Source organism: Podarcis vaucheri (assembly GCF_965113315.1).
Source record: "Podarcis vaucheri genome assembly, chromosome: 5".
Classification (NCBI taxonomy): domain Eukaryota; kingdom Metazoa; phylum Chordata; class Lepidosauria; order Squamata; family Lacertidae; genus Podarcis; species Podarcis vaucheri.
In genome coordinates, this window is record NC_138763.1 from 50,107,134 (window position 1) to 50,119,591 (window position 12,458).

General features: G+C 41.9%; 1 long non-coding RNA gene across 5 annotated transcripts in view; it reads right to left on the reverse strand.

Annotated features, from left to right (window-relative positions):
• Positions 1–12,458, reverse strand: part of LOC309533579 — a 36,913-nt gene that overhangs the window by 14,542 nt on the left and 9,913 nt on the right. For 4 of the 5 annotated variants that reach the window (XR_014220300.1, XR_014220301.1, XR_014220302.1 and 1 more), the window contains one exon: positions 5,784–5,869. This is a non-coding gene — a long non-coding RNA (uncharacterized lncRNA). The remainder of the gene's footprint in view (positions 1–5,783; positions 5,870–12,458) is intronic. The other variant, XR_014220299.1, reaches the window with a different exon arrangement.

Here is a 12,458-nt window from a genome sequence, read left to right on the forward strand (position 1 = left end):
AAAAATAGCATTGAAATTATGGAGTAATTGTCTGCCCTTATGAAGACTTAACACAAAATTAATTTCCTAGACAGGAATAACGTCTATATAATCTGTTGCATGTTCCTATGTTTACACTGTCACAAGTGATGACTGTGACATATGTCTGTTCTGCTGCAGATAATGCAATGAGAAGAAGGCTCATTCTTCATGTACACACAGCAAAACAAATATGTGTGCATTTGCTATATATGCAATTGGGTATGGAAGGCACATGCGTTCCTCTGAGAAGGGACATCCATGTACTAATATGGTCTAAAGTTCTTAAACTAAATGTATTTTCAGCAAATAATAGACAAATCATTTTCTCTCTCCCTCACTTGCCAATACTTGCTCAACATCCCATGAAGAAATAAACATGGACAGGGGAGATGTCCAGTCCTTTCTGAGCAAAGAAGAGTTAGGGAAAGGACCATGGCACGGTGGCAAGGAGGATGAGTTATGGACATCAGTTCCTGGCATCTCCTGTTAAGAAATAATCAGGCAACAGATGATAGGAAAGGCCTGTTCCTGAGACTGGGTAGAAAATACTGGGCCTTATAGACAAACAAACTGACCCAGTATAAAACAGATTGAGTATTACAAAGCACTTCTTGCAAAATGAAATATGATAGACATGCACAGAATTACAACATACAAGTGAGTAGAGGGTTCAGAAAATAATGCAAAGTTCAAACTGATGAAATGAATTACATCATACTGCAGGGAACACATATCATCTTTTTAATTAGTAATTTGCAACATATGGAATTGTAAGCTGAAACTCCTCTAATTATCTCCCGTGCTGCTTCAAAGAAAACAGAAAATTTCTGTATATAGAAATGCCATACTGTGCATACTTCACATTTTTTGTCTTTGATCTTCTGCCAACATATAGATATGAATCCTAGATACTATTGTAAATCCCTCTATACTTTAATGCCTGAAATGTCTTGCAGGCACTTGTTAGTGCAGTGATGATCCAAACCTATTCCATAGCCAATTTCCAGTTGTTAACCTTCTCCTATCTTGAAACTGATTCTGTTTTCCCACTTGAGATAAGCCCAAACATTGACTGGCCTAACCATTCGAAAGCATGAAGTAGCTGCCTCAGGTAACAGATATTAGGGGACAATGTTAAGGTGCTGAAAGACAGAGGTCTGGGAGTTGCATGGCCTGTGCTGTACATCCTAACCTCTTTGCTGGCCTCAGGCATGATGGAGAATGCTGCCCCATCAACAGCATTGGTCTTTGCTTCAGGTAACATAATAACTTGTTCTCTGCCAGTGGAAGAGTATGTAGTGTGAGTAACTGTATTATTTTTATGATATATATAACACATTGATTACAACACAAACTCTTGAAATACAAACACTGCCACTGCAACTAGCAAAGGGAGGAATTCAGGAAATGGGTGGGATGAGGGTCCATAGCAGCATTCCCCAACTGAGTGCCCTCCAGATGTTTTGGACTCTAATTCCCATCAGCCCCATCCAGCAGACAGTGGTTAACAACTGGGAACAGACACACAATTCAATCCTCTGATGCACACTCACCATTTGAAAGCAGAAGCATATTGCATTAGTTTTAACATAGTTCTTTTATGTTTGTGTATCATGATCCAGTGCAGGTCTATGCAGAAAGAATAGTGGTTACACACACACACACACACACACACACACACACACACATTGCACAAACTTTGATTACTGGATTGTGTTAAGTATTGGCAACAGGGTAGTTCTAGTTCCTAATGCTTACTGGGAAACAACTCCTATTTCCTCAAGAGTTACAGCAAGGCCCCATTCACATGGATAAGTAAGTCTGGAGAGTCTGAGTAGACAATACTATTTTTTTAAAATCCACATTGCTTGCCAGCACTAGCTGGAGCTGTTTCTGCTTTTTACATACCATCACATCTAATTTTCATATGTGGGAGACCTTGAATCCAGGCTCAGCTCAGTGTATAGTTGTATAGTGGATACAGCACCAGGCAACTTTCATGCGACTGGTTTAACTCCTGGCAGTGCTGGTGAAAACCTCTGCAGCCTAACTAAAAAAACAAAACCCACATCACTGCCACAGCTTCAGATGGTCTGTGAATGAGTCAAGCCCAAATTTGTCAATTTCATCATGAGGCTCCCAAGCACAGAAGTTCTGTCCAAGTGAACAACTCACAACTCCAAAGTTCTCTCTTTCTAAAGTTAGGGATGATATAGGTGGATCCTGTGTCTGGTAAAAGTAACAAGAGCAAAATGTTTTTATCAATTCCCCATAGATGATTATTGGGAGTTACTGATCTAACATAAAATTGCAGCTGTTTTAAAAACACAATTAAATCAATCTTCTGTGAAATTTTCAAATAAACATTAGCCTCTTCTACACCCAACCTGTTTCTGTTATGTGAAAACTCTGTGCCTCTTTAAACATTTAGTTGTGTGTAGGAAACAGATTATCCTGTTTGCCTTTATTATGATACATGTCACTCTCTGATCCCTTTCATGATTTGTCAATTCTTCGGATTATTTAACAGCTCCACAGTGAAGTTTCAAGAGGTGACCTCAGGACTCTGCCATTATTTCCCCAACAGACAGAAAAGGACAGGGACCTTGGTGTGAGCCCTTGACCTTAGCTGACAGCCCAGCGGCGCCGACAACATGCCAGCAGGGGAGTGTTGGGGGCGGACATAAAAGACAGATGGCCCAATTCATCATACACTAGGAATAAATAAAAGCAGCTTCAAGCACTGCTAGTGCAGTGATGACTGCACAGTCCACAAATATGGAAGTCTGCCAAACAATTATAAACACAAAGGATAGAATGGCTGATGCAAAGTGAGCCTAAGAAAGAACAGGAGGTGGAAGAGTGTGATGTGCACCTTCCTAAAGAAGTACTTAAATGAATGTGATTTACACTAGCACAACGTATGCAATTAGGTCTATTTTTCTGTCCTGAAAAAAATTAAACATCACAGTCAGAAGCTAACTTTAACTGTCAGGATAAGGCTGCACACTTAACATGGGAGTAAGTCTCAGAGAACTGAATAAGACATTTGAGTAGCAGGCATAGGAGTTCACTATTGATGACTGAACTTTCGCATTTGTGTTAGCAAAGGCACTTCAACACAGATGATGTCCAGAGAAAAAAGAAACTGAAAATACTTTACTGCAGTGTTTCCCAACCTTTTCCTGACCATGGCCCCTTCCAACCTTGTTTCCTTCCTGTGCCCCCTTTTACAATAAGTAAAAAACAATGCAAATCAGTACAAATCTAAGGTTCTGGCCCCTAACAAAAATCCTGGCTATGCCCATGTTCTACCGGTAGAAGCATAACTATTTTAATATTTTCTTTATAAACAGAACATGTTTTATTTATCATTTTTATAATTTATACAGAATATAATTACATAAAATGATAGGAACACAATGAAATATTGTTGAAGCAGAAAAACATAGAATCATAGAGCTGGAAGGGACCCCAAGGGTCATCTCTCTAGCGCAACCCCCTGCAATTAGGAAACTCAGCTAAAACATCTATGACAGATGGCCATCAGAAACCTCCAAGGAAGGAGAGTTCAGAACCTCTTGAAGGAGATCCATCTTCCATCTATTATAAAAAGTAAACAACACTTATTTGACCCCCGTTATTTGACACAGAGGGGGAAACCTAAAGATACAGCCCAAAAGGTGCACAGGGAGTTCTATATATATGGGAGAATTTTAAAAAGTAAGTGGTCCTCACTGACCTGGTGCAAAAAGATCTTGTCATCCGGAGGAGTCCTAGCTGCCTAGGTAAAACACTATGGCCCCACACATTCTTACCTGGGAGTAAGGCCCACTGAATGCAGTGAGGCTTTCTTCTGAGTAGACACTTAGTTATTTACTAGATGCAAGTCAGCAACACCAGACGACCCCACTCGGCTAGGCGCTGGGGTAGATTTCACCCCATACCTTGCAGAGCCGGGCTGCCACTGCTGACAAACCCTGCACCCCTTGGCAACATCTGAAGGCACCAGTCTGCTAGGTGCTGGTGTGGATTGCACCCTGTGCCTTGCAGAGTTAGCCCAGGCTGCCACTGGGCCCAACACCGGTGGCAGCAACAAGCAGCTCTGGCTCACCCAGCCCTACCCATTGCCACCCCACCACTGCACATACCTGACAAGTGGGGTCTGGGCTGCGGGCTCTACTGGCCAAAATGGGGGCCATAGCAATTGCCCTCTCCCACCAGAAACAAAGACTGCTCCCAAAAAATTCCTTCCAGTAGCACCTTAAAGACCAACTAAGAATCTTCAGTGTATCTGAAGAAGTGTGCATGCACACGAAAGCTCATACCAAGAACTAACTTAATTGGTTAGCTTTCGTGTGCATGCACACTTCTTCAGATACACTGGATCTGAAGAATCTTCAGTGTATCTGAAGAAGTGTGCATGCACACGAAAGCTCATACCAAGAACTAACTTAATTGGTCTTTAAGGTGCTACTGGAAGGAATTTTTTTATTTTGACTATGGCAGACCAACACGGCTACCTATCTGTAACTACTCCCAAAAAATGTGTATGGCAAAAAGGAGCACTATGCCCTGGTGGCCTGCCCCTTTCTTACATCAAGCCGCTTGTGATTGGCCAAGCGGATAGCTAGTTAATCAGGATTTAAAAACAAACAAACAAACATTCTCACTTCCCTCTGTGGCCTCCTAGCCTTGTGCTGTGGCCCCCGTTTACATGATTTTCACCTGTAGTCCCCTTAGGGATATCATGGGGTTCCCCAGGGGGGCCATATGCCTCCCGGTTGGGAAACAATGCTTTACTGGGTAAATGGAAGAAGAACACTGTATAACGTGAAGAGCAATAAACAGAAGGCTTTTGTCTTTTTATGTCAGGCCTTGTTCACATCCGGAAGACATTCAACAGCTAAACCTATGGGGCTGAAACTTCCACAGAACTGCACAGTCATTCAGAGCACGAATTAGCTCAGTAAGGGTCATGCCATTCTGACTCATTATTGCTAGGCAATACCTTCAACTTCACCCACCCCGGGTGGCTAACTATGAGCAGAATTAACCCTTTAGTTACTAAGTGAATGATTCCTGCTGTTGCACTTCCAACTATTTGTATCCTCCCTTTTTTTCCCCAAGAGCTCAGGGTGCCATACATTGGAATGTCTTATTTTATCATCTCAACAATCCTGTGAAGTAGGGTAAGCTGAGAGTGCAGGACTGGCCACAGTTGCACAGTGAGCTGCATGACTGAACATAGATATTGAACTTATGACTGGTCCAAGTATTACAGTACACTCAGAGTAGGCAGACTTCCATCTTGCATAATCTACTTTGATTTCTACTAGCCCTCAAGGTCCAGTAATGGAAGCTAAGGGCAAAGAAATACACAAAATTAAGAAAGACATGAACTCTTGAGCACATGCGCAGCCCCAGAACCGTTTTATTATCTTAACTGAGCTCAGTCTTTTTACACAAAAATCTGCTCCTGTTTCCTTCCAACAAGCTTTCTTTGCACAACAGCCTAATTCAGACATTGGGTTGTTGCTCTTGTGAAATAAATGGGAATCTGAAACTGTTGTTTATGTACTGCAAACCAGTGTTCTACCAGTAGATCCCAGTCTCTTACATAAATGTTACAAAATTTCCTTTACAGAATCATTCAAAACTAAATCAGGGGCCACATGCAAATAATAATATGTCTGATGGATAAAATGTCATCACGTAAAGCTTTCCCCATAATTGTATTCCCATGCTAGAAAAAGGCTTACCCTGTTTAATTTGTGCTAGCCACACAGCTGGCACAAGGCAACATTCTTTTTGTTCCTGGACCGAGACTTCTTGCTGTGAGCTCTTCCTGTTGGAAGAGAATAAAACTCTTCAGAAGGGAAATTACAAGAAATGCCTCACATGCCTTCCTCCAATTGCTTAACAACAGTGCTGCATTATTAGCAACAGCAGCACTTCCATATCTACCCTAATGAGCCTCAGAACATTGGCTCCATATTTTGCTTTCTAACTTTCTTTATATATGTCCAAAATGACTTTTCTTTCTTTTTTAATGGGGGGTAGCAGGGTTGGATGAACATGAAGATGAACTAGAAAATATTCAGAGTTCTACCCCCAAATGAATTTATTTCACCTTTCCTTCATCTGGCACTTATGGGAACTACTTTCAGCTGCAGTTCAGAGTTTTGAACTAGTTCAATGAACTTAATTCAGTTGAACTAGTTCATTCTAAAAACTGAAAGTCCTTACCCACGCACTACGGATGCTGATTTAATAAATGTCTATACTGCCCTTCATCTGAGGACCACAGGGCAGTTTACAATATAAAAACACAAAAATACATAATGTGTTGTTGTTGTTGTTTAGTCGTTTAGTCGTGTCCGACTCTTCGTGACCCCATGGACCAGAGCACGCCAGGCACTTCTGTCCTCCACTGCCTCCCGCAGTTTGATCAAACTCATGCTAGTAGCTTCAAGAACACCATCCAACCATCTCATTCTCTGTCGTCCCCTTCTCCTTGTGCCCTCCATCTTTCCCAACATCAGGGTCTTTTCCAGGGAGTCCTCTCTTCTCATGAGGTGGCCAAAGTATTGGAGCCTCAGCTTCACGATCTGTCCTTCCAGTGAGCACTCAGGGCTGATTTCCTTCAGAATGGAGAGGTTTGATCTTCTTGCAGTCCATGGGACTCTCAAGAGTCTCCTCCAGCACCATAATTCAAAAGCATCAATTCTTCGGCGATCAGCCTTCTTTATGGTCCAGCTCTCACTTCCATACATCACTACTGGGAAAACCATGGCTTTTACTATACGGACCTTTGTTGGCAAGGTGATGTCTCTGCTTTTTAAGATGTTGTCTAGGTTTGCCATCGCCTTTCTCCCAAGGAGCAGGCGTCTTTTAATTTCGTGACTGCTGTCACCATCTGCACTGATCATGGAGCCCAAGAAAGTAAAATCTCCCACTGCCTCCATTTCTTCCCCATCTATTTGCCAGGAGGTGATGGGCCCAGTGGCCATGATCTTCGTTTTTTTGATGTTGAGCTTCAGACCATATTTTGCGCTCTCCTCTTTCACCCTCATTAAAAGGTTCTTTAATTCCTCTTCACTTTCTGCCATCAAGGTTGTGTCATCTGCATATCTGAGGTTGTTGATATTTCTTCCGGCAATCTTAATTCCGGCTTGGGATTCATCCAGCCCAGCCTTTCGCATGATGAATTCTGCATATAAGTTAAATAAGCAGGGAGACAATATACAGCCTTGCCGTACTCCTTTCCCAATTTGGAACCAATCAGTTGTTCCATATCCAGTTCTAACTGTAGCTTCTTGTCCCACATAGAGATTTCGCAGGAGACAGATGAGGTGATCAGGCACTCCCATTTCTTTAAGAACTTGCCATAGTTTGCTGTGGTCAACACAGTCAAAGGCTTTTGCATAGTCAATGAAGCAGAAGTAGATGTCTTTCTGGAACTCTCTGGCTTTCTCCATAATCCAGCGCATGTTTGCAATTTGGTCTCTGGTTCCTCTGCCTCTTCTAAATCCAGCTTGCACTTCTGGGAGTTCTCGGTCCACATACTGCTTGAGCCTTCCTTGTAGAATTTTAAGCATAACCTTGCTAGCATGTGAAATGAGTGAAATTGTGCGGTAGTTGGAGCATTCTTTGGCACTGCCTTTCTTTGGGATTGGAATGTAGACTGATCTTCTCCAATCCTCTGGCCACTGCTGAGTTTTCCAAACTTGCTGGCATATTGAGTGTAGCACCTTAACAGCATCATCTTTTAAAATTTTAAACAGTTCAGCTGGAATACCATCACTTCCACTGGCCTTGTTATTTGCAGTGCTTTCTAAGGCCCATTTGACTTCACTCTCCAGGATGTCTGGCTCAAGGTCAGCAACCACACTACCTGGGGTGTACGAGACATCCATATCTTTCTGGTATAATTCCTCTGTGTATTCTTGCCACCTCTTCTTGATGTCTTCTGCTTCAGTTAGATCTTTACCACTTTTGTCCTTTATTATGGTAATCTTTGTACGAAATGTTCCTTTCATATTTCCGATTTTCTTGAACAGATCTCTGGTTCTTCCCATTCTGTTGCTTTCCTCTATTTCTTTGCATTGCTCGTTTAAGAAGGCCTTCTTGTCTCTCCTTGCTGTTCTTTGGAAATCTGCATTCAATTTCCTGTATCTTTCACTATCTCCCTCGCATTTTGCTTGCCTTCTCTCCTCCGCTATTTGTAAGGCCTCGTTGGACAGCCACTTTGCTTTCTTGCATTTCTTTTTCATTGGGATGGTTTTAGTTGCTGCCTCCTGTATAATGTTGCGAGCCTCCATCCATAGTTCTTCAGGCACTCTGTCCAGCAAATCTAAATCCTTAAACCTGTTCCTCACTTCCACTGTGTATTCATAAGGGATTTGGTTTAGATTGTATCTTACCTGTCCAGTGGTTTTTCCTACTTTCTTCAGTTTAAGCTTGAATTTTGCTATAAGGAGCTGATGATCTGAGCCACAGTCAGCTCCAGGTCTTGTTTTTGCTGACTGTATAGAGCTTCTCCATCTTTGGCTGCAGAGAATATAATCAATCTGATTTCGATGTTGCCCATCTGGGGATGTCCATGTGTAGAGTCGTCTCTTGTGTTGTTGGAAAAGCGTGTTTGTGATGACCAGCTTGTTCTCTTGACAGAACTCTATTAGCCTTTGCCCTGCTTCGTTTTGATCTCCGAGGCCAAACTTGCCAGTTGTTCCTTTTATCTCTTGATTCCCTACTTTAGCATTCCAATCCCCTATAATGAGCAGAACATCCTTCTTTGGTGTCACTTCGATAAGGTTTTGTAAGTCTTCATAGAACTGGTCAATTTCAGTTTCTTCAGCACCAGTAGTTGGTGCATAAACTTGGATTACTGTGATGTTAAAAGGTCTGCCTTGGATTCGTATCGAGATCATTCTATCATTTTTGAGACTGCATCCTAGTACAGCTTTCACCACTCTTTTGTTGACTATGAGGGCCACTCCATTTCTCTTACGGGTTTCTTGCCCACAGTAGTAGATATGGTAGTCATCCGAACTGAATTCGCCCATTCCCGTCCATTTTAGCTCACTGATGCCCAGGATGTCAATATTTATTCTTGCCATCTCATTTTTGACCACATCCAACTTACCCAGGTTCATGGTTCTTACATTCCAGGTTCCTATGCAATATTTTTCTTTACAGCATTGGACTTTCCTTTCGCTTCCATGCATATCCACAACTGAGCGTCCTTTCGGCTTTGGCCCAGTCGCTTCATCAGCTCTGGATCTACTTGTACTTGTCCTCCGCTCTTCCCCAGTAGCATGTTGGACACCTTCCGACCTGAGGGGCTCATCTTCCAGTGTCATAACTTTTATATGCCTGTTGTCTTTGTCCATGGAGTTTTCTTGGCAGGGATACTGGAGTGGCTTGCCGATTCCTACTCCAGGTGGATCACGTTTGGTCAAAACTCTCCACTATGACCTGTTCATCTTGTGTGCCCTGCTCGGCGTAGTTCATAGCTTCTCTGAGTTCTTCAAGCCCCTTCGCCACGGCAAGGCAGTGATCCATGAAGGGGATACATAATGTAGTAACAAACAAAAACAATACCCACCCATGCTGCCTGTTTGTTGTACAGGATGATAATAGCCTGGTCTTTTTCACATATGGAAATACGTGATAGTAGTAAAGAATACATGCAAGATAACGTACATCAAATACACATGCAATACAGACTCTATGATGAGAGCTTGCACTTCATGCAACACTAGAGTCCTAACTCCATTTACCTGGGAGTAAGCCCCATGTACCGTATTTTTCGCTCTATAACACGCACCCGACCATAACACGCACATAGTTTTTATAGGAGGAAAACAAGAAAAAAAATATTCTAAACGAAACAGCGGATGTATGATTTTTGTGGTTCATGCTGTGGCCACAGACATGTGATCTGACGGTGAGTTTGGGGTAGCCAATGCAAAAATCCTGAGGATCCATGTGGATCCATGTTTGTAACCACGTTTTTGCACCACTACGGCCCCAGGCAACAGTGGGTACGTGATTATTTTGGTGCAAGCTGTAGCCATGGACATGCTATGTGATCTGATGGTGAATTTAGGGTGACCCAGTGCAAAAATCCTGAGGATCCATGTGGATCCGTGCTTTGTAACCACATTTTAAGTGGGGAGGGAAGGAAAAGCACTCAAGGGACAAGGACCACGCGTGGGGTGGGTGGAGAAGGATGCTGCTAATAATGCAGAAGAGGGGTATAAGAGGAGAAGGCTCCTCTCCTCTCCTGCTTTGCTCCTTTAAAGCAAGCAGGCTCTCTGTCCCTCTCTCCTCCCCATTCAGTGGCTCTTCTCCCGCTTTGCTGTTTCAAAGCAAGCGCCACGGAGGAGGGAAGGAAGGGGAACCATGGATCCTCTGCTCACGACTGCAGCAGATCCCCCCGCCATCCGTAGGCATTCGCTCCATAACACGCACAGACATTTCCCCTTACTTTCTAGGAGGAAAAAAGTGAGTGTTATGGAGAGAAAAATAGGGTAATTCACTAGGACTTACTTCTGAGTCTGTGAATCTACATAATTATGATCTGTGCCTGTCTGCGCAGGCATGCAATTAGGATTGGACAAATCAGCCTATCAGGATGTGATTCTTATGTATAAATGAGCAATCATTATTTATTGCGAGTTGGTAGTATTTTCCCCACACTGTGTATATAACAACTTAATCAAACATACTTATTCGAAAGTAGCAATTGCTATAGAAACTTCGCCTTCCGGCACAAACAGGAATTCTGTTTCTGATGTTTCCCTTTTTATAAGCTAACGAAAAAGCCAGACATTAAATGTGGCTTCCTTTTTGTAGAAATAGTTGTTGCTGCTGATAGCACTACCACAGACTCATGGGCCTCCACAATTTGTTTTTACTATAATTGTTTTACTCTAACAGGTGCTCAGTAACACCTGTGTTTCTGTGGTTTTACCATTCAGCTAGTAGATGTTTGAAAGCTATTTGGAAACCAGACAGAGATGAAGTATGTCTCTAATGAAGTAGTAACTCAATGGGTAGTGTATTTCTGGAGGATTATCTGAGGCCTCAGACACGTTGTAAGACATGAGGCTGAAGGCCAAGTACTTTCAACCCCCTGCAAATGCAATAATCCACCAGAAATGCTTTGACTGGTTTATACCATCTTATTGAAGGCTCTGAAGCAACAATAATTTAAGAGAGTGATGGGTTAAAACAAGTGTGCTGCCTCACTTAATGGGGATTATCAGTATTCAGTTAGGAAGTGTGACTTGCTCTTACAACTATAAAATAGGTTTCATTTCTTAAATCAACTTAAAAAAAAAGTCACATGAGACTTTCCGGACAGCACATTGCAATAAAACTTTTACAAGCCAAGCAATCCACAAATCATTTTGACTGATGCGTCCATGACAGAGCTGTATTTGTTGGCAAGCATTTTCACCTTTCATCCCTTCTAAGGAAGTGCCTTAATTAAGTCTCTGCAGTTGCTTTGGCAGCCACACCCTATGTAAAAATATTCACAAGGCTGTGCTGTGTGTATTAGTTAACATCTTGGTGATGTCTTCGAATACCGCAGGATGGCTAGTTTCAAAATCACTGCTTGCTGACTTCCCCAAATACAGCATTCTAGTTTTATGCCTAACACTGTTTGAATATCAGAAAACATGCCAAAATTATTCTAAGTGTCTTTGCATGAAACCAATATCCACTCTGTTTGGAAACTATATCTAAGCTATACACATAGAGCTGGAGACAGACTAAGTGTGCAATCTGTACTCAGAAGTAAGCACCATTGAGTTCAATGGGACTTATTGCCAGATGTGTATAGGTTTGCAAGCTAAATTTATTGAATTTAGCTCTCATAGAAATCCATGGAATTTAGGTAATGACTAACTCATCCCATTGATTTCAATAGGATCTAAGTTCAATTTTCTTACATCAAACCCGTAATGTGTGTTAATGGATGTTTCCCTGGAGTTTAAAATGAATAATAGCAGTTATAAATGCTGAGCTCCATTTTAAATTAATCTGGATATGGCAACAGCTTCACCTTTACTCAAAAAGAAAAGTCTGACATCTTCTGAACTGATTTAGAACACTAATCCCCAAACATCTCAATAATGAGATTTTATGCTTAAAATAAGATGACTGTTATCACTAGCAGAGTCTCATAATAACGCATGTGACAGGAGTCAACTGCTTTTAGTTTTGTAAAACTAGTATGCAAACTTTCTTCCATACTATTGTTTTATATGAAAATGAAATGTCAAGGTATCTTTCATTTACTTTTGATCTTCTCTAGCATCATGCTTTGGTACTATAAGTTTCCCTGTAAGATTGTGTGTGCATGTATGTACACACACACACACACACACACACACTCTTTGTGCTGCTTGGTCTATTAGGTG